General features: G+C 53.8%; 1 protein-coding gene and 1 long non-coding RNA gene across 10 annotated transcripts in view; one reads left to right on the top strand and one right to left on the bottom strand.

Annotated features, from left to right (window-relative positions):
• The first annotated feature begins 663 nt into the window (after positions 1 to 663).
• PIK3CD (phosphatidylinositol-4,5-bisphosphate 3-kinase catalytic subunit delta) overlaps positions 664 to 27,540 on the top strand; it is a 51,157-nt gene continuing 24,280 nt past the window's right edge. For 4 of the 8 annotated variants that reach the window (XM_032303019.1, XM_032303018.1, XM_032303015.1 and 1 more), the window contains exons 1-2: positions 664 to 763; positions 23,461 to 23,579. The gene's annotated coding sequence lies outside the window, so the exon portion shown is untranslated. Of the gene's footprint in view, positions 764 to 5,079; positions 5,258 to 21,580; positions 21,714 to 23,460; positions 23,580 to 27,540 lie in introns of those variants that run through there. The other 4 variants (XM_032303013.1, XM_032303014.1, XM_032303012.1 and 1 more) reach the window with 4 other exon arrangements.
• Positions 17,785 to 21,458, bottom strand: LOC116567742. Of its 2 annotated transcripts, XR_004276320.1 has the most exons (5): positions 20,825 to 21,458; positions 20,539 to 20,732; positions 19,133 to 19,400; positions 18,782 to 18,868; positions 17,785 to 18,699 (listed from the first exon to the last, which is right to left on the bottom strand). It is a non-coding gene; the product is annotated as an uncharacterized LOC116567742 (long non-coding RNA). The 2 variants fall into 2 exon arrangements; XR_004276319.1 differs by having other exon boundaries at positions 20,539 to 21,458.

Here is a 27,540-nt window from a genome sequence, read left to right as displayed (position 1 = left end):
GTGCTTTACCTCCCACATCTGTTGGGGAGGGTCCTTTAAGTCATTGTCTAAGCAAGTGGCTGACTCTCCCGCCATCACACCCCAGAAGGATTTGAAGCCACTGCTCTAACCCGGCTACTCCCACGCCCCCTTCCCTGTTCCTGACTCGCCAAGCCTGGAGACCACGGCTTCCCTCCAGGGCTGAGCCCATGGGACTTTGCGCCCCGCTCGGTCTCCGTGGGCCTCGCGTGCCCTTGGTCGCGCCCAGCTACCTGGACGCTGGGGGCTGTTGGCGCTGGGGGCACCCCCCGGGGCCCAGGGCTGCAGCCACCGCCTCCCTCTGCCGCCCTCCCGCCTTTCTCTGACCGCTGTGGAAATTCCTGGTGTGTTAATGTGGAAGGCGTGGGGGGTTTATGGGCTTTAGGACCTTTATTTGGTTGTTTTCCTTTGTATAAAAAGAAAACTTGTTTTGAAGAAGGGCAAGCAGCAGGTTCTAGAGACACCTGGGACGGTGCCCCTCCAGCCGCCGACGCGGTGAGGATCCGGGAAGCGGAGAGGGCGCGGTGGGGGGGCGGTGGAGCAGACGGCGGCCGGAGGACCTGTTGTTTTTCCTTTTGCAAGTGAAAAGGAAACAAAGTGGGAAGTGGAGTGTGCGGGCTGTCAGCAGGCGGGGCGCCCCCAGCGCGCCCCGCCTCCCGCCCGCGAGGCTCACTCGCGCCCAGAGCCGGTGCTCCTAGCGGCCGCGGGGCCGAGCCGCCCAGCCCCTGCCAGCCGCGCCGGACCGGTAAGCGCTCGCCTCTGGCTGCGTCTGGGGAGGTGGGGGAGAGCACGGGGATCCGGAGCTTCGGGGACCTCGGGGACCGGCCTCTCCCGGTGCCCACAAGCGGTGCGCCCCGGCGGGGTGCACCTCCCGCGTCTGGAGAGAGCCCGGCAAGGGGCGTCCCCCCGGGGTGGCCGCCGGGACCTGGGCGCGCACGGCTCCCCTGCGCCGCTACAGTGCGCCCTGCGGGGCCCGACGGGGAGGTTTCGGGCGCGGCGGCGGCGGCGGCCCGGCTGCGCTGCCAGCCGCGAGGCATGGAGCCCGGCAGCGCTCGGCCGCGTGCGCCCTGCCCCGAGCCCTGGCAGCCGGCGGCGGAGGCGCTCTGGCCGCGCTCCCACCAGCTGTGCCGCCCGGTGCTCCTGCCCCGGCGCGGGGAGAGGGGCGCGCGCCCTCCCCGGCGTCGGCGAGCTACGACCCGGCTCGGGAGCAGCCGGAGTCCAGCCGGCCGGGCGCCCCGCTCCTGCCCCGCCCGGCGCGCCTGGGGGCCCCCGGCCTCTGGCAAGGGCGCCGCTTGCCGCGTGTTTACTGCAGCCGCCGACGGAGACCAGCCCCCGGATCTGCAGCTGAGCCCGGGTTACGGCGGCAAAACCGCCTCTAGCTTTGCATTTCCGGACTTTTCCCCCTCTCTTTTTTAATACTCTTACCCGTAATTCAGCCAGAATGAGGCTGCTTTTTTTAAATCGGGTTTCCTGTTTTTATTTAGGCTTCCTTCTCTGCACCTTCCTTGAAATCCAAGAGACGAGGACCAGGATGCGGGAGCACGTAGCGGGCGGTGTCTGCCGGGGTGGGGAGATGGGGGTCCAGAGACCCAGCAAAGAGAGCAAAGAGATGGGAGGCCCCGAAAAGCGCGCTCCCGGAGGGGACGAGGGTAGAGGGGAATTTCCGGGCCTCGGGTCGCGCGCCCGGGGCGGCCCAGGCCGGCGGTCCACAGACCAGGTGGTCTCGCGGCACCCTTCGGATCTGCCCAGTTTGCAGATGGAGCGCTGGGGAGCCCTCGAATGTACGAGTAAGCTGTTACTTGGTTAAGACCCCCTGGAAGGAGGGACGCCTGGGTGGCTCAGTTGGTTGGACGACTGCCTTCGACTCAGGTCATGATCCCGGAGTCCCGGGATCGAGTCCCGCATCGGGCTCCCAGCTCCATGGGGAGTCTGCTTCGCTCTCTGACCTTCTCCGCTCTCTGGCCTTCTCCTCGCTCATGCTCTCTCTCACTGTCTCTCTCTCAAATAAATAAATAAAATCTTTAAAAAAAAAAAAAAAAAAAAAAAAAAAAAAGACCCCCTGGAAGGAGAGAGCGAAGGTCTCGAATCCCTACAGACTGTCCAGTGGGACGGCCGTACCCCGGCTCCTGCACGAAGCCCGGTTGCGCGCCACGGCAGGGATGGGCCGCACAGTCGCGCGGGTTGCGGAGCAGGTGTGCCGTCGGTGTGTGGGTGTGTGGGGGTGTGGGAGTGTGGGAGAGTGGGGGGGGGAGGGTCCTCTTTCAGGGTCTTCGAGGGGAAAGTTTGCCGCTCCGAAGGGGCCTTGAAACGGAGGTTCCATGCCACTGCTCATTTCCAGGGGAGAGGACGGTACTGGGGCGCCTGGCAGTGCCTTGGTGTTTTGGTGCCGTGAATGGTACCTTTGGGACCCTTTCTACCCCGCTCCCAAAGAGTCGATCCTTTTTACATACACGTTTGCAGTGAAGCAGTCATAGGACTGAATGATGTCCTCTCCATTTTCCAGGGGAGGGAAACTAAGGCCCAGAAAAGTTAACTTGCCAACCGGCGCAGTTTGCCAGTAGCTGATGTAGGACCCCAGGACCATTCCAACCTCTGTCTGTGCTGCGGCTTGCAGATTAAGAACATTTCCTGACAGTTGTCTTGGTGTAGGGACAGGGACCCTTTCAGAGGTGCAGGCTTTAAGGGACCCACCTTGTTAATCCCTGTCAAAGCGGGCCCCTGCTGTTAACCACCAGGTTTGCCTGCTGCGATTAAGTGGACATGAAGAATCCTCTGATGGAGGAGGCCGTCACCAAGTACACAGAGATGGGAATAGAACTTTCTCTTCCGCTCTCTAGAGGAGGTATTTGCTACCCCTTTAGCGTTTCCACGCCCTGCTGTGGTTTGATTTCTTGACTTGGGGATTCTATCCACCCGTGGTTCTTGCTGCTTTCACAAACTCCTCCAGGTAGCGGAGGACCCTGGGGTGGGGGTGGGGGCAGGGCTGTTGAAACCCAGCCGGCCAGTTCTAAGACATTGGAGTTCATCTAAGACATCAGTGTTCTAAGACATCGGAGCTTACCTCTTTCTGAGCCCCACTGCCCCCCACCTCCTCTGCCCGCGTTTAGAAACAGTGCTGGCCACTCTGCAAATGGGGATGTTTCTGGAATTAGGACAGGTGTCCCAGAGGTGCTCCTGGCGGGGGGGATGGTTGCCTTACACCAGGACTTTTCTCAGGCTTTCTTACATCTAACTAGTGTTTATCGAGATCCCTCACAGGGGCTCTCCTGGGAATGAGGCAGGCAGGCGGGGAGGGTCCCAGCCCCCTGGGAGGGTGTTAGGGGGCTTACAAGACACAGGCAATCCACACATCACTAGAGACCAGCCTCGGGCCTGCTTAGCTTGTGTCCCAGCACTGCTGTGTCCAGGGAATTCATGGAGATGTGACTGGGGGTGTGAGGGGTCACTTCCGGCTTCACCTTGTTTTTCTTCAATCGCACAGTTAAAGGGAGAAGTGAATGTGCAACTCATGAAGCAATTCCCCTTTGGCCGGCTTAGTTTTCAAAACCGATTTTTGTTTAGAGAGCAGTCTCCTCCTTCCCAGAAGCCAGCTGCTTCTGCGGGTCTGGTGATGGGGTGTGGGGCCCCACCAAATGTTGCTTTACCGTGGGACCTTAGAAAAGCTCTTTCAGCCGCTCCCTAGGGGACAAACATGTTTCCCAGCAAAGCTGCTGGAGGGGCAGGTCCAGAGGGGAAGTGCTCCAGGAGGATTGGGCTGGGCGGGTGCTTCGGTGTCTGGTGGGGGAGGTACGGATGCTGGGCAGGGGTGCTGCCCCATCTGATGGCCGAGGTATGTAGTCACTGACCACCAGCTGCGGGATGACAGGAGCCCGACTTGTCAGGAAGGGAGGGGGACCTTCTTCTCTGTGCCGCGGCCGGTGTTTCACGCGTGACGAGGGTTGCAAATCTCCTCCTCTCTCCTTGCAGCTAAGGCTCAAACTGAATTGTCTTTCATTTGGTTGGTGGAAATTCCCCGCAATCATATCAGAAATGCTGCCAGTTTCGAGATGGAAAAAAAAAATAAAAAAATAAAAAAAATAAAAACCCAGGAACCTCCCTCCCCACTCCTTCCTTGCAGACACCCATGGTGACTTTCTGTGGGTCCTACCAAAATAGGGCCCCACTCTGCCCTCCCTATGGGCCAGCACGGTCCTTGGGGCCCGAGGTTGGCGCAGTGAAGTTTTCAGCTGCCCTGGGCTGTGAGACACCCCCCACCCCCGTTCCTTTCCCAGAGGTGATAGATAAACTGGTCCCCTTGATAAGGGACGGTTAGGACTTCTCCTAGAAATGGGTGCTTCTCAATGGCGCCTACTTTCCGGGCCAAGAGTGATCGGAGGAATGGGAGTAGCATTTCTAAAGTGGCGTTTTGGTTAGCTTCTGTCTCACTCACCTTGGGGAAAATGCTTTCCACTTAGAGAAAATGCCAGGAGCGTAAGTGGTGGTTGCTGGGTGCGGTGGGGGGCAGGGTAAGAGTTGATAAGGGCAGCCACAGAGAGGTAGCAAGGGGCTTGGGTCACACTTCTGTCCTGGAATGATGCTGTGTTTCCTGGGGCCAGTGTAACAAATTACCACAGATTTTGTGGCTTCAAGCAGCAAAAATGAATTCTCTCACAGCTCGGGAGCTTGGAAGTTCTGAGTCAAGGTGTCAACAAGGTCTTACCCCCTCCAGGGTCCTAGGGAAGAATGCTTCCTCTCCCAGCTGGAGGTGGCTCTGGCCGTGGGTCTGTGGCTTGTGGCCACGCTCCCCACTTTCCGCTCCCGCTTCATTTGGCCTTTTCCTCGATGTCTGGGTCTTTCTGCTGTCTCTGAAAGGACACTGGTTATTGGGTTGAGGGCCCATCCTTAACTGCATTATACACATGCGGCCGTCTTTTCTCTGGGTAATAATTTTCCCAAATAAGCCCAGGTTCCGAGGGTTGAGACACAGACACATCCTTTTGGGGCCACCATTCAGCCCTCAGCAAGTGGACAGGAGCACGTGTGTCTCTCCTGGGAAGGTGCTGAACACAGTTATCTTTGCAGGGAACCAGCTGTCCCCTGCGACGGGGCCCTGAGCTACAGCTTCCCAGTCTCTACCCTTCCTCGCTGATCTCCAGCTTTCTTTTCCCAGCTTTGTGAGCCTTAGTAGTGGGCTCTCCCAAAGGCAAGGGTCCCAAGAGCAGAAAAGACAATTCCCAAGTTCGAAGGAGCTGCCGGAAAGGTGAGTTCTGCACCTGCAGAGACTTGCCCCCGCCTCCAGGCAGTCCTCAGGCCTTCCGCCTGACCTTCCCCCTTTCCTTCAGAAACAGCTCCTTTGAGGTTCAGGGCCTCTTCCAGCCAGGGCTCCTCCCACCCTCTGTTTGGGGCCACGCGGCACTTCTCATTTTGGAGTTTCCTCTGTTGAGCAGCCTCCCCGCTCCCCTAACCGGGCGAGGTGGGGGCAGGGCTGGGTATTGGGGCTCTGTCTGCTGCGGGATGAGGCTGGTGGTACTGAGAGGGACCCGGAGCTCCCTGGACCTGGGGGTGTAATTAAGGAGTGCTCCAGGGCTCTCTGGAGGGCAGGGCCACTCTCCTGCCTCCTTTCCCCCTCCCCTAGGGCCCCCACCCTCCAGGGCAGGAGGGGAGGGGTGTGTGCATAGCCACTCTTTGCTTTGGTTGTGAAATCTGGGAGAAGTCTTTTCTTATCAACAGGGAAGCAAGGTCATAGCCCTGTTATTGAAACTTTGAAAAGTCACTTAAGTCTGGTGGGGTGGGGTGGGGCGCAGAGGTGACCAAGGGATCCCTGCAAGCAGAAGCATTATCTTTGGAGCCCACCAGACTCAGTTTTAATCTCAACCTCTTTTTATCTGCTGAGTGACCTGTGGCAAATCACTTAGCCCTGCTGGGCCTCCCAATCCCCGGGCGGTAACAGGGCTCAGTAATGTCGTCAGCCCGTAAGAGACTGTGTGTTGTCACGTTTTTAGTGCCACGGCGAAACCCACAATCCCTGTAAGGAAGTGGGGTATAGCGGGTGGCCCGGGGGGTGTCGTGATCCTGCTGTCCTAACGCAGCCATGGCCAACTGGACGATCGCTCCCATTTGGGGAGGGGTGCACTTTCAGTGCAGTTGGACCCCTGTAAGCATGCGGGTTTTTATATTCGTTTTTGTGTCTCAGTTGTCAAATATACACGAAAACCTTCGCCCTCCTGACCGTGTACAGTTTGGTGACGTTTGGCATGTTCACACTGTCGCGCAACCTGCACGGCCCCCTCTAGAACTTCATCTTGCAAACTCAAAACTCCATCCCCGACGCACAGTAAGGCGCCGGTTCTCCCTTTCTCTCCCACCACCGGCCGGCGGCCCCCGTTCGACTTTGTCTCTCGGAATGCGACTGCTTTCGGACCTTCCTCGTGGAATCGTCCCACATCTGTCCTTTTGTGACTGTTTAATTTCATCCTGAGGTCCATCCGTGTCGTGGCCTCAGTCCAAATGTGCTTCCTCTTTAAGACAGCGTAAGTTTCCACTGGGCCTCGAGGCCACGTTTTGTCTATCCATTCATCTGTCCACGGACACTTGGGTTGCTTGTGTCTTTTGGCTACTAGGAATGATCCTGCTGTGAACACAGGCGTACAAGTATCTGTTCAGGTCCTTGCTTTGAATTCTTTTGGGTACATGCCCAGAGGGGAATTGCGGGATCCAATAAATGGTTGGTAATTTTATGCTTGATTGTTTGACGAGCAAGGCGTGTGCTCCTGTAGTGGGCTTTCTTCTCTTAATGTTGGCTCGTGGGCATTTTTCCACTTTGCTTTGCAACCAAGCCATCCTTCCCAGTGGCATTGTAAGTGTCCTAAAGGACACCATTGTCTTATCAAGCATCCTCTATTGTGGGGCATTTATGTCGCTTGCAGACACACAGACACACACACATGCACACGCACACACGCACACGTGCACACAAGATTCTCAAAATATTGTCATGGACATTTTCCCGTATAGAGAATTACTCTATCAGGAGCACCTGGGTGACTCCGTTACGTGTCTGACTCTTGGTTTCACCCCAGATCATGATCTCGGGCTCGTGGACTAGAGCCCCACGTAGGGTGGCCCAGTGAGCGGGAGAGTCCGCTGGAGGGTCTGTGTCCGTCTCCATCTGGCCCTTCCAGTCGTGCGCACACTTGCTTGCCGCTCTCAAATAGACAATGTTTGGAAAAAAAGATGCATCAAAGGCATTGAAAATTTTGATGGCTTTTCCTGCTAAGTGGTTTTGCAAGAAAGACTAGACCAGGGGAAAAAAAAAATCCCGGTGATACGTAAGTTTCACGACACGCTCACTAATACTGAATAATATTGGGAAAAAATGTTTTACTCGGAGGCCCCAAAGATAATCATCTTCACTGTGTGTTTTTTTTTTTTTTTAATTGCTAATGAGGTTAAATAGCTTTCTTTTTGGCTCTGGTTGTGTGTATAACATGAGGCTTGCTGCGGTGAAATGCTGTGGTTAAAGCCTTGCGCTCTGGAATCGGATGGACTCAGACTCAAAACCGTGGCTTCCCCGCTTGCCAGCTGTGTGACCTTGAGTAGGTTCCTTACCTTCTCTGATCCTCCGTGTCCTCTTCTGTAAAATGAAGTTAGTGCGACCTATCCGTAGGGTTGTCTCGAGGATTAAAGGAGGTAGAGGGGATGATGAACATTAGCTAGCACGTAGTCGACAGGAGATACTGGCTGTTATTGTCCTTACCATTATTCTAATTTAAGTTAACAAGTCTCTGTTCACCCTCAAGATTGATCTTGTTTCAACTAGCGGAGACGGGACGGTACACACTTACGGGACGGTACACACTTACGCGGGAGGGGTTTAGGTTAAGCCCAGGGATCGGTTTCCTGCTCTAAAGGCAGGTGTTTCCAGAAGGAAGCTGACAGCCACCCTCTGGTGAAAGGGACAGTGTCCTTGGGTGTCTGGCTGGATTTGGGTGGGACGAGCAAACAGAATCCCGAGTCCCCCGCAGGGCTGTTTCTCCGGGACCCTGTCCCCCTGCGGTCCTGCAGCCTCTGTGGTGCGTAAATGGCGATAAAGACTTGCTAAATGGTCGGGGTCAGAGCTCATCTTGGTGGCTGTTCCACTGCTGACATCCAGAGGCTTCTTAAAACAGTTTGGGAAACTGAGGCAGGCACTTCAAAGGCAGGACCCCTGGGCTTGGGCACCAGCCTGCTTTTACAGCCCCTTAGAGGAAGGTGGGGGCCACTCTCCTCTCCAGTAGACAGACCTCGGGGAGCCCCAGGTGAAGGGGATGCCAGCCCAGCAGGCAGAGGTGGGGCGCACCCAGTGCGGGTGTTCTCTGCTGCCCACCTGTGTCTGAGAATGAAGTTTACAAAACCGGGATTTGGGTCTCAAATAACCTTTTCTTTCTTTCTTTCTTTTTATTTATTTTTCTTTTTTTAAAAGTTTTATTGATTGATTGATTGATTGATTTGACAGACAGAGATCACAAGTAGGCAGAAAGGCAGAGAGAGAGAGGAGGAAGCAGGCTCCCCGCTGAGCAGAGAGCCCGATGCGGGGCTCGATCCCAGGACCCTGAGATCATGACCTGAGCTGAAGGCAGAGGCTTTAACCCACTGAGCCACCCAGGTGCCCCTCAAATAACCTTTTCTCAAGAAGTTTTCTTGTAGGGGAAAGACCACGAAAACCCTCAGCTTTCCCCATCACCTGTCTCTGTTCAGAGCCACCGGGAGGACAAGCAAGACCATACCTCCTGTTTCGGATGCTTCTGGGTGCGGGGCCGGCATCACTTGGTCCTGGATCTTCCTTCCCTGTTGTGTGGTGTGGTGAATAGTTGAGTACTACGGCCCATCTGCTGTCTTTTGGAAAGCCCTGCTGAGTTGTGGTCTTTTTTGAAATTAAATGCAGCAGCACATTGACGATGTGGTCGTTCCTTGAGACGTGTGTGGCTGCATATATCCGCTGGGAAGCACAGCACAGGGCACAGTGTTTCAAGAATAAGTGGAAGGGAAGCTTAATGTTCGTGTCAAAGCCAGAACTTTAGAATTCCATGTCCAGGTCTTGACTTTGACCTTGACATGTGGATGACCTTGCAAGTTACTTGCCCTCTAGAGCCTCCAGGTGTGTTTTTTTTTTTTTTTTTCCCCCACAACTTTTTATTTTGGGGACAGGTTTTTTTTTTTTTTTTTTTCTGAAAATTGGGAACAAGTACTACTTTTACTGGATTATCGCGAAGATTACAAATAAGGAAAAATCTGTCCCAAGTCATGGGCTCTCCAGAAATCGCTCTTTTTGGCATTGGATGAATGAAACCTTGCAGCCCCTGTTACGGGAGCGAGTGGGTTTTAAATGACGGGGGTCTCTGTCGGAGATTGTTGGAATTGGCTGTGTTGGAAAGTGTATCCACCCCTCATTTTATTTGACCCTCCCGGGGCTGACCCATAGGGAAAGGCACACAGTGCGTGACGCCAAATACCAACCAGCATCTTATAGGTAAGGGTTGGAATGGCTTTGTCCTTTGTTACCAGCCTGCTCCTCTCAGATGTATCAAAGCCCAAAGTTTACTTTTTCCGGCTCGCTCTTTCTTTCTTTTTTCCTTCCTTCCCCGCTTCCTTCCTTCCTTCCTTTCATTTTATTTATGTGACAGAGCGAGAGAGCGAATACAGGCAGGGGGAGTGGGAGAGGGAGAAGCAGGCTTCCCTTGGAGCAGGGAGCCCGATGCAGATCTCCATCCCAGGACCCTGGGATCATGACCTGAGCTGAAGGCAGATGCTTAGCGTCTGAGCCACCCAGGCGCCCATTTTTCCAGCTTTTTCTAACCCTTCAGGGTCTAAAGGAGCTTGGGGAACAAGAGCAGAGGGCTGATGGGATGAGATCTTTTCAGGTCCTTTCTTCCTTCCCACAGGGCGGGGGTGGCAGGAGCAGCCCCTGGACTAGCCCACCTGGCCTGGACGGGCAGGCGAGAGCAGCTGGCCTGTGCAGTCTGCCATCCAGTGACCTTGGCAGTTGGACCTTGGGTCCGCTGGGTCATTAAGCGGCAGCAGCGACATGGGGGCAACCAAACGGGCGAGGTGCCCCGGAGGCAGCCATCCCAGGACCTTCTGTGTTGCAGGTGTGTGGGAAAGTGGTTGGGGGAAGGTCTGGCGGCTGGCGGTGACCTTGGCCCGCATGGAGGACGCTGCTCCTAGAGAGGATGGGGATGTGCGCACTTGGCCTCCAGCAGCCCACTCTAGCCATGACCTTGCTTTGAAGCTTCCAGTTTTAACACAAACGTGAATTTTACATTTGATTCCACGATAAGCCCGTGTTTATTTTACTAGGAGGTCGCGCTCCCCCTAAACATTGAGTCACATGGATGCTCTGGGAAAATGTGTTTTTTTTCTGTGGCTTCCACTACTCCCAGGACAGCGTCTCCCACCATAGTTTGAAAGCATGGATCGGGTGGTGCCTGGGTGGCTCAGTGGGTTAAAGCCTCTGCCTTCGGCTCAGGTCATGATCCCAGGGTCCTGGGATCGAGCCCTCATCGGGCTCTCTGCTCAGCGGGGAGCCTGCTTCCTTCTCTCTCTCTCTGCCTGCCTGTGATCTCGGTCTGTCAAATAAATAAATAAATAAATAAAATCCTACCCCTCCCCCCAAAAAAATCCATTAAAAAAAAAAGAAAAGAAAGAAAGAAAGCATGGATCGGGGCAAAGCAGCGTGAGGGCTGCTGTCATGACCAGACACGCACGGATTCATAGGAGCCCCGTTTCCCTATGCGATTCACTGGTTGAGTCGTCGAAATTCTGATTGGTGTAGAGAATATTAAAACGCTTCCCCTCAAATTGAGGGGCGCCTGGGAGGCTCCATCGGTTAAACCTCTGACTCAGTCTTGGCTCAGGTCTTGATCTCGGGGTTATGAGTTCAAGCCCCACCTTGGGCATAGAATGTACCTAAAAAAGAAATAAAATAAAATGTTATCCCTTAAATCCAGACATTTTGGCCAAAAATGCATACATGTCCGTTGGTTCACTGATGCACAGATCTAAGGCCAAGGGCTTCAGCCTGAGCTGGCTGTCGCTGCTGCAGAAGGCCCCCTGCAGGGGACAGTCCCTGTGAACTCTGCTCCTTCCCCACAGTCTTTTGTGCCTTGGCCATTCCGCTGCAGTGGAAAGTTTGTTTTTGTGACTTCTCTTCATTGGGTTTCTGAAGCATTCTGCTTCGTTGTCATGGAAACGGCTCTTTCTTTACACACCCATATCTCATCTGCTTTTCCTCTTCCGTGTCATGTAATTACTAAGGTGAACAAGGGTCATGAGCTTCCGTGGGCCCAACCAAGCCCAGACAATCCTTGTTAGTGTGCAGGGACCGGGGCCCCCAGGAGGAGCCTGCTGGCCCCAGTGGTCCGCAGGCTCAGGCCCTCGGCAGGGGGAGGAGTGGGGATCACATTCCCCCCTAAGTCTGCTGGGGAGAGGTCGGGTGAGACGGAGGGGTGGGAAGAATTGCAGAGCAGGGACCAGGACACCACCAGCTCCAGAGGGGAAGCAGCCAGAGCCAGTTTCTTTTTCTTTTTCTTTTTTTAAAAAGATTTTATTTATTTATTTGACAGGCAGAGACCACAAGTAGTCAGAGAGGCAGGCAGGGAGAGAGGAGGAAGCAGGCTCCCCACTGAGCAGAGAGCCGGATGCAGGGCTTGATCCCAGGACCCTAAGACCATGACCTGAGCCGAAGGCAGAGGCTTTAACCCACTGAGCCACCCAGGCGCCCCCCAGTTTCTTTTTCTGTGGAGCCCATCAGCGAGCATTCACACTTCGGAGTTTCCCCAACACCCAGCTCAGAATCTCCACCTTTTGTTAACTGGCCTCTTTGTCCGATAACGATAATGGCAAGAAACACCTTCTTAGCACCAGCTCTGTGCTAGGCGGTGTTGTGGGCACTTTGAAAATGCCGATTTATTCTTGTAAGTACTATTGTGATCACTGCTTTATAGAAGGGGAAACTGAGGCACAGAAACACTTAGCAACTTTCTTTGGTCTTGCCCAGCGAGGAAGTGTTAGGACCTGTTTCTCCCCCCTGTGCCAGACGTCTCCATAGGTGGCTGCCTCCAAAGGTGGCTGCGTTTGGGACCCAGCACTTGGTTGGGGCGGGGGCATCTGGACGCCAGGCAGGAGGAGGGGCGGGGCCTCTGGGGAGTCCGTGGCTATGCAGGGGGGCTTCCCTGCGCATTCTCACCCGTCCCCTCAACCCCGAGGACTTTTCTTGGGCTCCAAGCCGCTTTCCCTGATTGATTCTGGTCCTGTGTCTCTGGGAGAGCTGGCCTCCTCCTGGGCTCTGGTCCTCTACAGCGAGGGAGGTCAGGAGGGTGTGGCTTCTGAACCCCGCCCCGCCCCCTCTGCCCAGGGTGGTGCCCATTCTCCGCCTCTGTCCCGAGGAAGCAGGGCCTGGCATCTGAAATCTCAACCTCCTCCTTGCCCAGCTCTTGAACCTCTGCAGGAAGTCGGTCCAAGAGTCCTCAAGCTGGTGGACAAACAGAGCAGCAGGCTCAGGTGTCTCTGCAGCCAGTGGCCCCAGTCCAGTTCCTTTGCACTGACCCAGGAGAGGCGTGTGGCCCAGCAGTGACAGCAGCCTCCGGGGTCAGCCTGGGTCCGAATCTGCCTCTCATTCAGGAGTTGTGCAGCCCTAACCCGCTTTCCTCCTTTACAAAACGGAGCCTGCCTTTGGGTCTTGGCGTGACAAATCAATGAGAAAAGAGACAGAAGGCGCCTATGCTTTGCTGGCTGATGGCAGGAGCCTGGTGATGGGCTCTGCCCAGATAAACCGCGCAAGGCTGGACGGAGTCTGAATGTATCCCAGAAGCTCCTGGGGCAGAAGGGGCCTGGACACCTGCTGTGGGAGGGGAAGGAGGTGACACAGGGCACTTGCCAAGGAGAGACCGACCCAGTGATGGATGATGGGGGTGTTCGGAGCCCTCAGTGTCATCCCCAAAATGAGGAGTCTGCAGATCTGGGGTCTCGCAAGAACAGGAGGGGAGAAGGACATGAAAGCCCATGGCTGGATGGGGAACTGGAGTGTTGAGTCCCTGGGTAGACGGCCAGCTGCAGAGTCAGACCCCGGAGAAGGGGGTAAACTGCCATTTAGCTGAGACCCTCGAGAAGGGGACCCATCTCTGCCGCCACCGTGTGTGTGTGTGTGTGTGTGTGTGTGTGTGTGTGTGAGATAGAGAGAGAGTGTGTGTGTGTGTGAGTGTGATTAGCTTAGGGGGTCGGGACAGGAAAGGGAAGTGGAATTTGCAGTTTTAAAAGATACTGATTAATTGGGGGTCTTGATTTTGGGGCAGTGTAGATCTTCTGGGAATTACAGGCTGGGATCTTGCCCGTGGATATTTTTAATATATGTGTTATGTTTTATAAATGTGTGTATGCATGTATGCTGTGTATTTTTTTTTTAAAGATTTTATTTATTTATTTGACAGAGAGAGATCACAGTAGACAGGCAGGCAGAGAGAGAGAGAGAGAGGGAAGCAGGCTCCCCGCCGAGCAGAGAGCCCGATATGGGACTCGATCCCAGGACCCTGAGATCATGACCTGAGCCGAAGGCAGCGGCTTAACCCACTGAGCCACCCAGGCGCCCATATGCTGTGTATTTTTAATTGTATAGGGTCAGTGCAAGCTACTTAAGAAAAGTCTGTAAAATACAGATTTGCCAAAGGGAAAGAAACCCATCATCTGCCTATTCTAGAAAACTCCCACCACCCAGTGGTTCCTCATCTTTTTCAGGTCTTAAATCCTTTTGAAAATCTGCTAAAGACACGGGACCTCTCCCGCAGAGAATGTCTTCTACAGAATAATGTCAGGGGGTCCCTGGGTGTCCCCCCAAGTTCATCCCAGCCTCATTAGGGTGCACCGAAGGACTGTTTGAGTCCAACCACTGGCTTCTCTGCATTATGGGATGCTGTCTCCAAAAGCAATGTCACAGGTCAGGGAGGGACAAAAGATTCCAACTTAAAATATGTTTGACAACTTGTTCAAAGTCTGCTTTGAGGGGCACCTGGGTGGCTCAGTCAGTTAAAGCATCCAACTCTGGATTTCAGCTCAGGTCATAATATCTGGGTCCTGAGATCGAGCCCCACATACAGCTCCACGCAGGGCATGGAACCTGCTTCAGATTCTCTCTCTCCCTTTTCCTACCCGCCCTTACTGCTCTCTAAGAAAAAAAAAAGTTTGCTTTGAAGCTGCTTCTGCTTTCAGCCTTGACCACCTCTTATGTGCCATGTACAAGTTTACTCTACGCTGTTTAAATCCTTTCTGGTGTCTTAAATTTGCTGCTCCTTTGGGAGGACATTCAGCAAGGACCGAGTGACCCGAATCATTTAGTGACTCTCTGCTGTAAGGTCAGCTCACTTATGGGGCCAGCTGACCTTTGGGACAGTTGCCGCCTGTGGTTTTGTGGTCCTCCCTAGGCTTGGCAGGTGGAAGGGCCCGGGAGAGGTGGGTGCACTTCAGGGGTTGGGGGGCGTCCTCTGCGGAGGATGGGAAGTCAGGGCCATGTCCAGGCTCAGCATGTTAGGCTCCAGGCGGGGTCTCCCTGGAAGGTCAGCCCGCAAACTTCCTTTTGCCAAGTTTCGGGGTGCTGGCGCAGAGCATCCCACACCACGGCACCCGAGGTTCGCTGTGCTTCGCACCATGGCCTCCGCCCCGGGCAGAGGGAGAGCACTCTACTTCTTCCGCGGCCTCGCTGGTGGCCGGCCTCCCTAGGTGCCGCCCCGCACTTGGGACAGGAGCCTGAGCTCCTCCTCCTTTTTTAATAAAACAAGCTTTATATGTCGCTTCATGCACACAGTTCCGTGCCTTTCCTCTGTTGACAGAGTTGCGCAACCATCACCAGAATCGGTTTTAGAAGGGCCTCCTCACTCCCCAGAGAAACCCCATGCCCGTTCGCAGTCACTCCCCGCTTCTCCTCAGTCTTCCCAGCCCTAGGCGACCAGGAAGCTACTTTCTGTCTCTATGGACTTGCCTATTCTGGACATTTTGAGTAAATGAAATCACACAGGATGTGGTCTTTTGTGGCCAGTTTCTCTCACTCAGCCTGTGGCCTCTTCTTCAGAAACACGTCTGACTCATACAGTTACAGTAGAGGGCTTGTTTGTACCGATCGTTTGCTCGGTCCTGATGGGGCATCTGCTGTACCGGAGCAGGTGCTGGGCCACGCGGCAAGGAACACAGCAGCCGTGGATGGTGTATTCGTCATCTCCTGCTGGGTAACAAATGGTGCCAACACTGGGCAGCTTAAACAACAAACACTGATTACCATCGGGCTGTTGCTACGGGTCCAGAATCTGGCAGGGGCCGGGGCTGCAGGTGTCTGGAGCTGGTTGTTGGCAGGTCTCAGGGATGTCCTGCTGTCAGGGCTTCTTCCCAAGGCAGCTTGAGTGTCCTTCCAGCATGGTGGCCGGCTTAACTCATAGTGAGAGTTGAGAGAGGCCAAAGCCCTCAGTTTCTGTGAACCTAATTTTTTTTTTTTTAAGATTCTTATTTATTTATTTGACAGAGAAAAAGAGAGAGGGACCGCGAGTAGGCAGAGAGGCAGGCAGAGAGAGAGAGGAGGAAGTAGGCTCCCCACTGAGCAGAGAGCCTGATGCGGGGCTCGATCCCAGGACCCTGACCTGAGCCGAAGGCAAGAGGCTTATTAACCCACTGAGCCACCCAGGTGCCCCCAGTGAACCAAATTTTTTTTTTTTTTTTAAAGATTTTATTTATTTATTTGTCAGAGAGAGAGAGAAAGAGTGAGCACAGGCAGACAGAGGCAGAGGGAGAAGCAGGCTCCCTGCCGAGCAAGGAGCCTGATGTGGGATTCGATCCCAGCACGCAGGGATCATGACCTGAGCCGAAGGCAGCCGCTTAACCAACTGAGTCACCCAGGCGTCCCCTGTGAACCTAATCTTGAAGGTGATGCGCCATCACTCTGCCCTCTGCCCTTTGCAGTTCTGCTCTCCTGCAAAGAGGTGTGAATACCCAGGGGAGGAAGTGACCGGATGTGGTTTCATATGGAAAATGGCCCTCGTCATAACTAGCGCCCAGCACCTGCTCGTGAAGGGCCCGCCAGGCCACCTCTGAATGACCCTGGACGGCTATGAGTCCTAGTTCCGCGCTAGTCTCAGTCTTCCTGCATCTTTCCTGCTCTGTGTGTGTAACCAGGGAGCGGAGCCTGGCATTACGACACACACTGCACTTGGGGCCTCCTGATCATCCGCTTCACACAGAATAATTTTACAGATGATTTTCCAGGAATTTGTGAATTCTGTGTGCATTTTCTATCACATGGATGAGCCAGCTTTGGGATTGCCTTTCGTTGGTGTTGTCAAGAAGGATGTGGACTAGAACCGTCCCCAGGACCCGTCCCAGTGGGTCTGATACTTCCCACCGTGGCCTGGGGTCACACCATCTCAGAAGTCGCTGGAGACACCTTCTTTCCCAGATGGCCCATGAGACTGTCTCGAGGGGCAGGCTCAGGTCTTGTTAAGAGGGGCAGATATCATGCATTAAAAAAACTGAGCCTCGTACCCCGAGGTAGTGGGAATCTCTGTTGTGAGAAGCAGTTTTAGGCTCAAACACATTTAAAAGCTTTAGAAACCTCGCTCGGAGCAGCCTGGAGCAGCCTGGAGCAGCCAGATCATTTCCTGAGTCCCCGGGGTATCTTCCAGGAGCCTCAAAGTGTGACTCACACAGTGAACGCCCTATTGGGCCATTTATCCCCTTCCCCTAATTTCTCCCAGGACAGAGTCACAGTTGATCTTCTCCACAAACAAGGAATAGCTTTCCTTCTATAAAAAATACAAAGAAGTTGGGCGCCTGGGTGGCTCAGTGGGTTAAGCCGCTGCCTTCGGCTCCGGTCATGATCTCAGGCCCGCATCGGGCTCTCTGCTCAGCAGGGAGCCTGCTTCCTCCTTCTCTCTGCCTGTCTCTCTGCCTACTTGTGATCTCTGTCTGTCAAATAAATAAATAAAATCTTTAAAAAAAAAAATACAAAGAAGTCTAAAACGTGGCATCCTCCCACGAAGATCCCGTTCTGGAACTGGAGAGACCTCAGAGTCCAGGAAACGGTGGCAGAACGCATCGTGTCGTGGGACGCTTGGCTTCGAGGTCCGGCTAGGAGCCCCCCACCCCCCCAGAGGCTGTCCCGTCGATATTTGCCCTCGCTGGCTGAGCTGGGCACTGTGTGCAGTCACCTGCGTTTACAGATGAGGAAACAGCTCTGGAGTGGTTAGAAAACTCTTCCAAACCCAGATCTAATGCCAGGGCTCATGCTCCTACCTTTGGCCAGAGAGTCCCTGCAAGCATTGAGTGCTTTTGGTATACACTGGAAAGATCGAGCACTGTGGACACGAGCATTTTTTCCCTCTGCTGCTCTCCTCCCCACCCAGGTCACAAACTCAGAAAGCCTCAAGTAAGGCCGACTTTTGGTCTAAGCTTGGGGAATTGGCCAAAGGAAAAAAAGAAAGAAGCTCCAGATTCTAATTAACTTTGCTTTTTAACTACAGATGAGCCACTTTTTGAATTAATGGGGGGGTGAGAGTCTCAAAGATTAATGGAAATATGTGAAGATGGCAGGAAAGCAGGGGCCAGACGTTCCTGTAAGTAGACGCCCTCGTCTGAGCGCCTGGAGAGGAAAAGATCAAGGGGACAAAGCCATGAGGGGATTATATGAAGAACCAGGGAAACTATCTCTCCCCTTTGAGGAGGATTATTTTCCAGAGTCCTCCTGTTTTTCCTAAAAGAATTAAAAACATTTAGCTGGCTTTTTTTTTTTCTTCTTTTACTGACTGTAGCATTCGTGTTCTCCACTCTACTCCACATCTCATCTGCTCGCCCCTAAAAATCCTGTAGGGCAGGAGGAATAATTCTAGATTCTTGGCTGAGAACCCTCCCCCCCCATCCACCCAAAGATAAAAGACCGGTTAACAGGATAAAAACAAATTAAATTACTAAAAGACGGGAGCCCCACAAAAATAGGAGGTTCAAAGATGTCACCAAAGCAGGAAACTTTATACTTTTTAGACAAAGAAACAATAAATGTATGAAGGATTGACAAAACAGGGGTTCGGGCTTGGGGTAGTAAACTGGTGAAGTAAGAAGGTTTGTTTTCGTGGCCTTCTTGGCCCTAAATTCCCCATCTGGCGATAAGGATGCCTTCTGTCCTGCTCACCCTCCCACCCCACCCCCGCCCTGTAGGGGGAGGCGTACCTTTCACAGAGGCGATTTATCTCCTGCTGTCCTACTGGGGACAAAGGAAGTTCAGAGTGTCCTTCCTGCTAGGCTATTTATCCAATACCTTTAATTCAAAACGATCAGTATGCCAAAGTGGCCTGTTTCGGGATGGCATGGTCTAAGCCCCTACAATGTGGGCACAGGAAGAGGCCACCGGAATTCTAGGAAGGTTGGTGGTTGGGATATTGGTGGGCAGCGGGGGGCAGCTGACATTTCCTCGCTGTGAGCTTACCTGGAGGTGTCAGGAGTGAAGAGGAGGAGTGACTGATGGAGCCGAGAAGCTTTTCTCTTCTGGAACTTGTTGATCTTAGCAAGGGGTTTCATGAGTAGGGGCAGAGGTTCATCTGGTTTCCTGCTTTGTGCGTGGAAACTCACAAAGAGGGTCCAGTCTTTCTGGCTGTAGCAAGTAGGAAGGCGGGAATCTAATTTCTCTGTTTACGCTGATTTCTGAAGAGTGGGGAGACCTATTTAGGCACCAAACTCTTTTAATTTAGACCCTCATCTGTATCTCAGAAAGGATTTAACATACCTGAGCCCTGAATGAGGCAGGAATCGGGACACTTGGGTGTTTCTGCCCCGTTGAGCATACCAGTCCGCCTCTTTGCGTGTTTCCCATCTGTGAGAGCAAGCGCATTTGGAGCAATTACTGTATACACCTGTTCCAGATGTTCCACTCACCTTTTTTTTTTTTTTTAAGATTTTATTTATTTATTTGACAGAGATCATAAGTAGGCAGAGAGGCAGGCAGAGAGAGGGGGGAAGCAGGCTCCCCACTGAGCAGAGAGCCTGATGTGGGGCTCCCAGGACCCTGAGCTCATGACCTGAGCCCAAGGCAGAGGCTTTAACCCCCCCTGAGCCACCCAGCCACCCCCCCACTCACCTGTCTTAATTTACCTCATTCTCCCAAATTACTGTGTGATGTGTCTTTCTGGATTTGTTAGTGCAATTTCAGTCTGTGGTTCTCATACGGGCAGGATGACTTCGGTGGCTTCTGCCATTTCAAAGAATGCTGGCTTTTCCTCTGGGTTCCAGAGGAACCAGTACCTGATGCTCCCAGCTTGAAATCATGTCATTGGGTTCCACTGCTGATGAGGACCTTGCCTTTGCACTCTGCTTTCCACACCGGAAAGAAAGGGAAGTCTGCAGGACTGGGTCCAGACGGAGAAGGGCACACACAGTGAGGATGGGGGAGTAGAACCTGGAAGACTGTCTGCCCACGTTGAATCTCTCCCCTGGCTTGGTGGCATGGGGTCATTATCTTTTCCTGGCTGGGGGTTTTGGGGGATGCTACCGACCCCCAGTCAGGATGGCTGTCAGAGAGAACTCCCGGCTCAGCCAGCCTATGTAAGTAAGATCCGGCTGTGTTTTCTGGTGGCTTCTGTCTCATCCTCATACTCCACCCTGGCCGCAGCACCCCTAGGCTCCCTGCCGGTGAGTCAACGGCAGCTCAGCAGGAGGCCAGCCCTTTACCACCCTGACCTCCTTCAACGTTGCCTGGCTCCCCTTCCCAGCTGGGGGTGGGAGGAGTGAAAGGCAAAGTAGCAGCAGCCCCGAGTGCAGCCTTGGGGTGGATGGGTGGCACCCTGGGTGGTTGCCACCAGGGCCCAGGCTCCGCCTTTTCCAGATGTCATCTGCCAAGTGCACAGCCACACTGGGCCGTGTGGGTGGCTGGGGGAGGTTCGGTGTGTGAATGTGTGCCATGGGTGTGTGTGTGTGTGTGTGGTCTCTGTGTCTGTGTCATCGTGTGTCAGTTTACATAATTGTGTGTGGGGGGGTGTGTGTGTCCTCGTGAAAGTGCATTCATGTGTGTCTGGGCGCGTGTGAGGGAGTGACTTGGCGCATGCCTGAGTGTGGAGTGTGTGTGTGTGAACGAGTATGGGAGTGTTTGTCTTTCTGAGTGTATGTGACATCGGGTTGGGATGCGGAGGGGGGTTTCCTCCTCCTGCCCTGAGAAGTCAGGGATGCTGGACCCGTCCTGACAGGATTGATGGGTGCTGGTGGGGGACACAAAGGTCACCGAGGGTGGCGGGACCCCCCCACGGCCCGGTCCTCTCATCTCGGGCTTCTTCGCAATTCCTGGGGCTTAGGGCTGTTTTTCTCCTTTTCTCCCCCGGGGGCACAGGGGGGTGGGGTGGGGGCGGGAGGCGGGGTACAGAGGGAGGCTGGGGTGGGGGGCTCGAATGGATGGCCCCGCCCTGGGCGCCTGGCCTGGAACACTTGGTGCAGGCGGAGACGACTACCAGAGTGGTCCTCAGACCACTTCCGTCCACCACGGGTCCGCTGCACCTGCTGGGACGCCAGGGGTGATTCTCTACTCGTACTCTTTCTCCTCTTGTGCTCCACCGTGGCAGAGCTTGAAGTCTAGAGCTGTGGAGCCTAAAGAACATTGTGAAGGACACGGGACGCCGCGGGGCAAGAAGCACCGCAGTCCCGTATCAAACCAAGGTGGTTCCGAAGCTGGCCCTGACGCTGCGTGCGACCTGTGTGCATGTGAGGGTCAACCGCTTGCCCTTGGAGCTTCGGGTTTGTCATTTACAGGCCGGGGTGTGTGTGTGGGGGGAACAGCACCCACCTCGCAGGGGGATGCGCAGATTCCCTGGAGCGCTGTGCGAGGCGCAGGGTGGGGGCTTACTGCACCAACGCCCCGCCAGCGCGAATGTGGTTCATTGTCATGGATGGATGTAGGAGCGAAGGCCCCCGGCAGACCCATTTACCTGCTGAATCCGACCTGTAAGGGGAACCCCGATGGAAAGGCAGGCCCAGCGGCTGGGGAACAGCTCGCACACCGGATGGGAGCCCAGACCCCGGGATGGCCAGTGACGCGGGTGACCTGGGCTCCAGATCAGTGACGGAGGTCCGGTGCCCCGTCGGTTCTGGTGACTCCCTGGGGACCCGGGCGGGGAGAGCGGTTTGGCGGACCACCAGCCCCCGCTCCCTTTGCAAATGGCACTTTCAGTTCTCCGGTTACCAGCCGGAGGGGGGCCAGGGCCAGCGTGCGCACGCCGCCCGGGGTCCCGCGGTGGCCGGGGCGCTCGCGGCTGCAGGCGCACGCCCCACCAGCCGGGGCGGACGGGAGCAGCGGGGGTCGGGGAGGAGTTGCAGCGGCGTCTGCCGCGCTCCCCGCGGTCGCGGGCTCTCAGACACTCCGCCTGGCTGGGGCCGCGAGAATTTGCCGACGGTGCCCGCGGCGCGGCGGGCCCTGGCCCCGCCCCGGGCCCCGCCCCACGACCGGCGCCCCGCCCCTGACCCCGCCCGCGCCCGCCCGCTGTCCGGGCCCCGCCCCGGGCCGCGCCCCTCCGCTGCTGTCCCGCTCGCCGGCTCCGCGCCGCGGGCCTGCCCTCAGGCCCCCGCGGGCTCGGCGCCGCCGCCCGGAGGCTCGCGGAGCTCCGGGACCCGCCCGCCGCGTCCCCTGGGCAACCGTCTCCCGGGAGATCGGGCCCCGCCCCCGGCACCGACACCCGGTACGGAGCCCACCTGTGCGGGCGTCTGCGGGGTCCCAGTGCCCCCCCTGCGCACACCCGCCCCGCCCAGCGCCCGGCTTTGTCCGCCTGGGGCGGTCGGGGTCCAGGGGCGTGGGGGCTGGGGGAGGCGCGCGCGTCCCGGGGCGGACCGGACGCTGCCGGGGAGGCCGAGGCAGGGGGCCGCGCTCGCGTTGTGACTCCCGGGTGTGGGCTGGTTCATGCTCTCCCGATCTCCGTGCATCCCTTTTGTGCCTCCGGGGGGCGGGGATCGGGGTGTCCCGCTGCCGCCCTTGATGGGATGAGCAGGGCCCTCAGCCGGGCTCCGGACGTGGACGCGCCTGTTCAGGGCAGGCTGTTTACTTGTCAGGGACCCAGCAGTTGCCGCGCGCATCCTCCCCTCCCCCTGTCCCCGATTCGGGACGGAGCATCCTGCGCCGTGTCGGTTCCTGGCGTTGCCTCCCAAGCTTTGCCCTTGAACCCAGAGGGCTAGAGGGCGGCCGACCCAGATCCCGAGGTCCTGGGCGGCAGGAGGGCCAGAGCCGAAGACGCACCTTCCTCCGGGAAGAGCCTCCTCCTCGGCCGCCCTCTTGTGAATTCTGCCCCAGCTCCCTGTTTCCTGACCTGAATTCCTGAGGACTAATTCCTTCTTGTTTTCCCTAACTCTTCCTTCTCTCGGCTCCATCATGTTTTCTGCTTTGTCTTTGCTCGTTTTGAAAGTGTTTTCTCTATAATCGCGTCTCGTTTCCCCGTAACCGAACTGCTGGGTTTGTCCTCTTGTTAAGAACTCCATTGGTCAGCAGTGGAAGTTCTTCTTCCGCGACCCCTCATTTCCCTTGCTCTCCTCCCCTGAATGCTGGGTGAAGAGACCATCCAAGCCCCCGTTCCTGGGCTCCGGCAGCAGGGTCCATCGGGTATCCTGCCTGGGATTCGGCTCTCAGCAGCGAGAATTTCAGCCCGGTCCCTGGGAACTGTATTCTTGGAAGGGACACCTTTTCCAACGGCTTCCCAGCAGTGGGCTTTTTACTTATGGCGAAGCAAATAATTTAGGCTTCTCTGCTCCTCAAGAGCCCTCCTCAGCCTTGCCCAGTGGGCTCCCGCTGTGGAGGTAGCTGTGCCCGGGGCCTGTGGTTTGGAGAAAGGGGCGGGTCTTACTCGTAGCATCCAGCCTGCTGGGCTTCCGGAGCTCAGGTGTCTTCCTGTCTCTGGGGTCAGATTATTTACAGGAGTAGCGGGCAGTGGGGGGAAAGAAACTCCAGGGATGCAGTAGTGGGAGGCCCTTCTCTCCACACACCCGCCCTCTTCCCTCTCCTGCAAGCAGGGATGAATCTGCCTGTATGATGCAATTTAGTACTTAAATGGGGAACTCAAGTCCAGGAATCTGCTTTTCCTATCCCTTGAATGGAACTTGAACCCAGGCTTGACACAGACCATACACTTCGCCTTCACAAAACCAAACAAAACCAACGAATAACTAAGAATGATCTGAGGTGTATACCTATATATTCCTGTGTCACGAAATGCTCCGCTTTGCTTCCATACCACCAAAGTTGCTGGGGTGGCGGTGACCCGGGTGGTGAGAAGGGCCCATCAAGCAGAATGGGACTGGTTTGCAAAATGAGAGCCTAAGTGAAACAGTTATTTTTGAGCTAAAGTCCTGTGAAGGAATGCATAGAAGTTTGGGGGAGACTTTCTCCTTTAAAAATTTCATTCATTCATTCATTCATTCATTCTTTTTTTCCCCCCCCAGACAGATCAGGAGCTCAGAGTGAGGCAGGGACGGAATGCTGCTCACTGATTCCAAAGCCTGTTTGATCTGCCAGCCAGAGGGGCCTTTGCTGCTGGTCTTTCTTGGACCATTCCAGAGAGGTAGGTTGGGTGAAGGAGACAGGTGTGTGGGAAAGAAGAAAAGACAGCTTAAGAATTTGAACAGACTCCATCCTCCCTGACCAGCCAGCCAAAGGAGAAGCTCTCTGACTCTGATCTAGGACTAGATCACACAGAGGAAGGGAATGACCCAGATGCGTGCTATGAGCCAAAACAAAGGGAAATGAACTAGACCTGGGCCGGCTCCCCAGGGGAGGGATACTGCTGCCTGTGAAGGGATGGGGGGAGGCTCTGCTCCCAGGAACCCTGGGGCTCATTACCAAGCTATTTGACTTGCTTCAGTCATGGTAGAGTTAGGCTGGCCTTTTTTGGGGAGAGAAAAATGAAAACTTCCATCCAAAGGCAATGGAGTGAATTCTTACAATTTGGCATTGCTTCTCAAAGACTTCTTAGGCAGGGACATTCTGTCTCTCCAGAGAGCTGGCAGTCACTGTATCAGTAAGGCAGTGCTCGTTAGAACACCCTGGATGTTCGCTGGGAGATGGATGCAGTCCGTTCTTGGTGCAAATGAAGAAACTGAGGCCAGAGACGGATACTGGCCAAGCATTAGCTTTGCTGTCCGCATACTTGAGCAGCTCCTGTCATTTCTGATGGAAAGAAGCCCAGGCTTACAGCCTGGGGGCATCCTTGGAAGCTTCCCTCGCCCCTGCCCCCACCCCACCTTCATTTTCTCTAGATCTTCATCAGTACTTTCTGAACTTCTTTGTTAGTGTGGCTCTCTTTAAAAAGCTCAAGGTATTAAAACAGAATTTTGACCTATAGAGTCGAAAAAAACGGAGTACCCTGTGGTCCAGGCAGAGACTGGCTTAGGATGTCCACTCAGCATCCTGTCCCATTTCCGCCACCCTCTGAAGATCTTGGGGTTGCTTCTGTGGAACCCCAGAACTCTGGAACATAGTAAAAAAAACATGGATTGTGTAGACCTCTGTTGGGGGATTGGAGTTTCTTCTGTACATCTGTTTACCTATTTGCAGTATCTTGATTCTCTCTCTCTTTTTAAAAGATGTATTTGTTTGTTTGAGAGAGGGAGAGAGAGAATGCAGGCACAGGGGAAGGGACAGAGGGAGAGGGAGAATCCCAAGCAGACTCCGTGCAGAGCTTGGAGCCTGGTGCAGGGCTCGATCGCATGACCCAGAGATCATGACCCGAGTCAAAACCAAGAGTCATATACTTAACTGACTGAGCCACCCAGAGGCCCCAACAGTATCTTGATTCTTGTTTCAGCAGATGTCTTTTAATAATTTTTAACCCTCATACTTTCTTATTTATTAAGAAATGCCCACTTACTGTTGAAAGTTTGCCCCCCAACTTGGCATAACCCACCATCCCCTAACCACCCCTGAGGGAACCACTGTTTCCTTGAAGGGGTATCCTCCCCTAAGTCCCCCAGAAAGCCTTCTATATGCCTATCTTTGGAAACTTGCTTTTTATGTATTGTTAAATGTTACTATGAACTTCCATGAAAATATGACTAATTGAATGCTTATGTTTCTCCTGGCTCTGTTTCAAAAGTCCACTAAAATGAGAGTAAGGGATTAAAAAAAGGACAAAATCCTTAAGAAAACAGAAAAGGAAATGATGGAGGAGGAGGAAGCGTGAGCAAATACTTAGAGAAACAGAAAACAGGTCGGTAAAAGAGATGTAAAACTTAAAGTCTTGAATGTCCTGTGTCATGGTAGAGGAAGGCAGGTGTGTTCAAGGACCCACCAAAGGCCCAAGAGTGGGAGCTACAGTGCTCCTGGTGACGGACTGTGGGGTGGGCTGGAAGCAGGAATATGGAAGGTGTGTGTCGAAGCAACAGACTCCTCTCTCAGCCCACATAGTCAGGTGGCTCCCTCCTCCATCCCAGTGGAAGATGCCTGTTCTCCCAGAGGCCTCATTGAACCAGAGAAGCTCAGGCCTAGACTGGGGTGGTAGGAGGCATGGGATCAGCTGAATGTAAGAGGCACTGTACTGAGAACAGAAATATTCAGTCAAAGTTGGTATACTAAACAGTGAGACCTTTCCCTGCTTGGCTCCCAGAACATGGCAGCCTAATCTATACCCCTCTCTGGTTGGGGTCTTGAAGAACTTCTCTCTGAGGAAATGGAGCTCACAAGAAAAAATGACCCTCAAAGACTAACACTGAAGGGACCCTCTTGGAAAGCTTTCTCGCTGCTTTGTCATTTCAAATGACAAAGTGATGCCTGCGAAGCAACTAGCCTTTAGCTGTGCACAGACAGCTCTGAGTGCCTCTCTTAAGTTTGAATGGACACCTGTGGATCATCCCACATAGAAGGACATTCCTAGCATGAAAGAGACCCAAATGAACAAAAAATGGGCCAGAAGTCATAAACATGGTTGTTGAGAAACAGCAATACTCATGAAACAATAGTAGGCTCTGGGATATAAAAACTGTGATGGTAGAGGTGCGTGGCTGGCTCAGTCCAGAGCATGTGACTCTTGATCTCAGAGTTGTGAGTTTGAGCCCCATGTGGGGTATAGAGATTGCTTAAAAATAAATTTTTTTAATATTTTGTTTATTTGACAGAGATGGAGAGAGAGCACAAGCAGAGCTGCAGGGAGAGGGAGAAGGAGCCTCTCTGCGGAGCAGGGAACCTGATGGCGGGCTCTATCCCAGGACCCTGGGATCATGACCTGAGCGGAAGGCAGCCACTTAACTGACTGGGCCACCCAGGTGCCTCTAAAAACAAAATCTTAAAACAAAACAAAACAAAACAAAACCCCAGCAACTAATAGTAGAAGCAAAAATTTCAATAGAATAGAGCTAGAGGGCACCTGGGTGGCTCAGTTGGTTGAGCTACTGCCTTCAGCTCAGGTCATGATACTCAAGTCCCGGGATCGAGTCCCACATCCGGCTCCCAGCTCCATGGGGAGTCCGCTTCTTCCTCTGACCTTCTCCCCTCTCATGCTCTCTCTCACTCTCTGTCTCTCTCTCTCAAATAAGTAAATAAAATCTAAAAAATAAAATAAAAAAGAATAAAGCTAGAGATTGAAAAGTGAATTTCTACAAAATAAAACGAAAAGACTTAAGAGATGGAGAATAAGAAAGAAAATAGAAGAAAACTGGAGGATCAGTTCAGGACTCCTGCTTTCCACCTCATAGGAACTCAAGACAGAGAGAAAAATGAAGAAAAGGAAGTTACCAAGCTATAGGAAAAAAATTCTAGAACTGAAGGAACTTCTGTATGAAGAGTATCTGAGTAGAACTCAACAATGAGTAATAGAAGTAATAGTAATAGTAATAGTAATAGTAATAGTAATAGTAATAGTAATAGTAATAGTAATACTACACAAAAGTAAAGTGTGTGCTACAGGACGTCATCATGAACTTTCAAAACTCCAGGGATAGAACTTGCCAAAAGCCAACAAAGAGAAAAGGGGCCGCATCTAGAAGATCAGATAAAAAATGGCACCAGAAGCCACAAGACAATGGAGCAACTCTTTCAAATTTCCAAGGGAAATTAATTCCCGGGCGAGAATTCTGTAATTGTCATTCAGGCAAAATAATAGCATAAAGGCACCTCTGTAGGTGTGAATTTTCCAAAGCTCTATGTGTGCGCACGCACGCACGTACACACACCTTTGTATCGCTATTCAAGGAAACTCGTGGAGACTGTGCCCTACGAAAATGAGAGTAAACTAAGAAAGCGGAACAAGTGATACAATGTGTGATTGTCTCTTGTTCTTATTTGCCTCCGTTCCCAAATAGCTTTCAGTATTTCAGCTCTTACCTTACTTTGAGTTTTGCAAATGCAGAGGAAAAAACCAAACACCTACTCAACCACGGGAACTGAAAAGTACTGACTTCCAAGCTTTCCCTGTAGCCGGGGCCCGTGACCTAGACTCCATGGATGAGTACACCATGCTGTATTTTGGCAGAGGAGAGGGATCAAGCATGTGCTGTACCATGGTTATGGCCCTGGCAGCCATGATGGGGGCT

The sequence above is a fragment of the Mustela erminea genome, chromosome 10 (genome assembly GCF_009829155.1).
Source record: "Mustela erminea isolate mMusErm1 chromosome 10, mMusErm1.Pri, whole genome shotgun sequence".
Taxonomy (NCBI): Eukaryota; Metazoa; Chordata; class Mammalia; order Carnivora; family Mustelidae; genus Mustela; species Mustela erminea.
The sequence above is the reverse complement of the archived record's forward strand: the minus strand, read 5'-3'. Positions and strand labels throughout refer to the sequence as shown.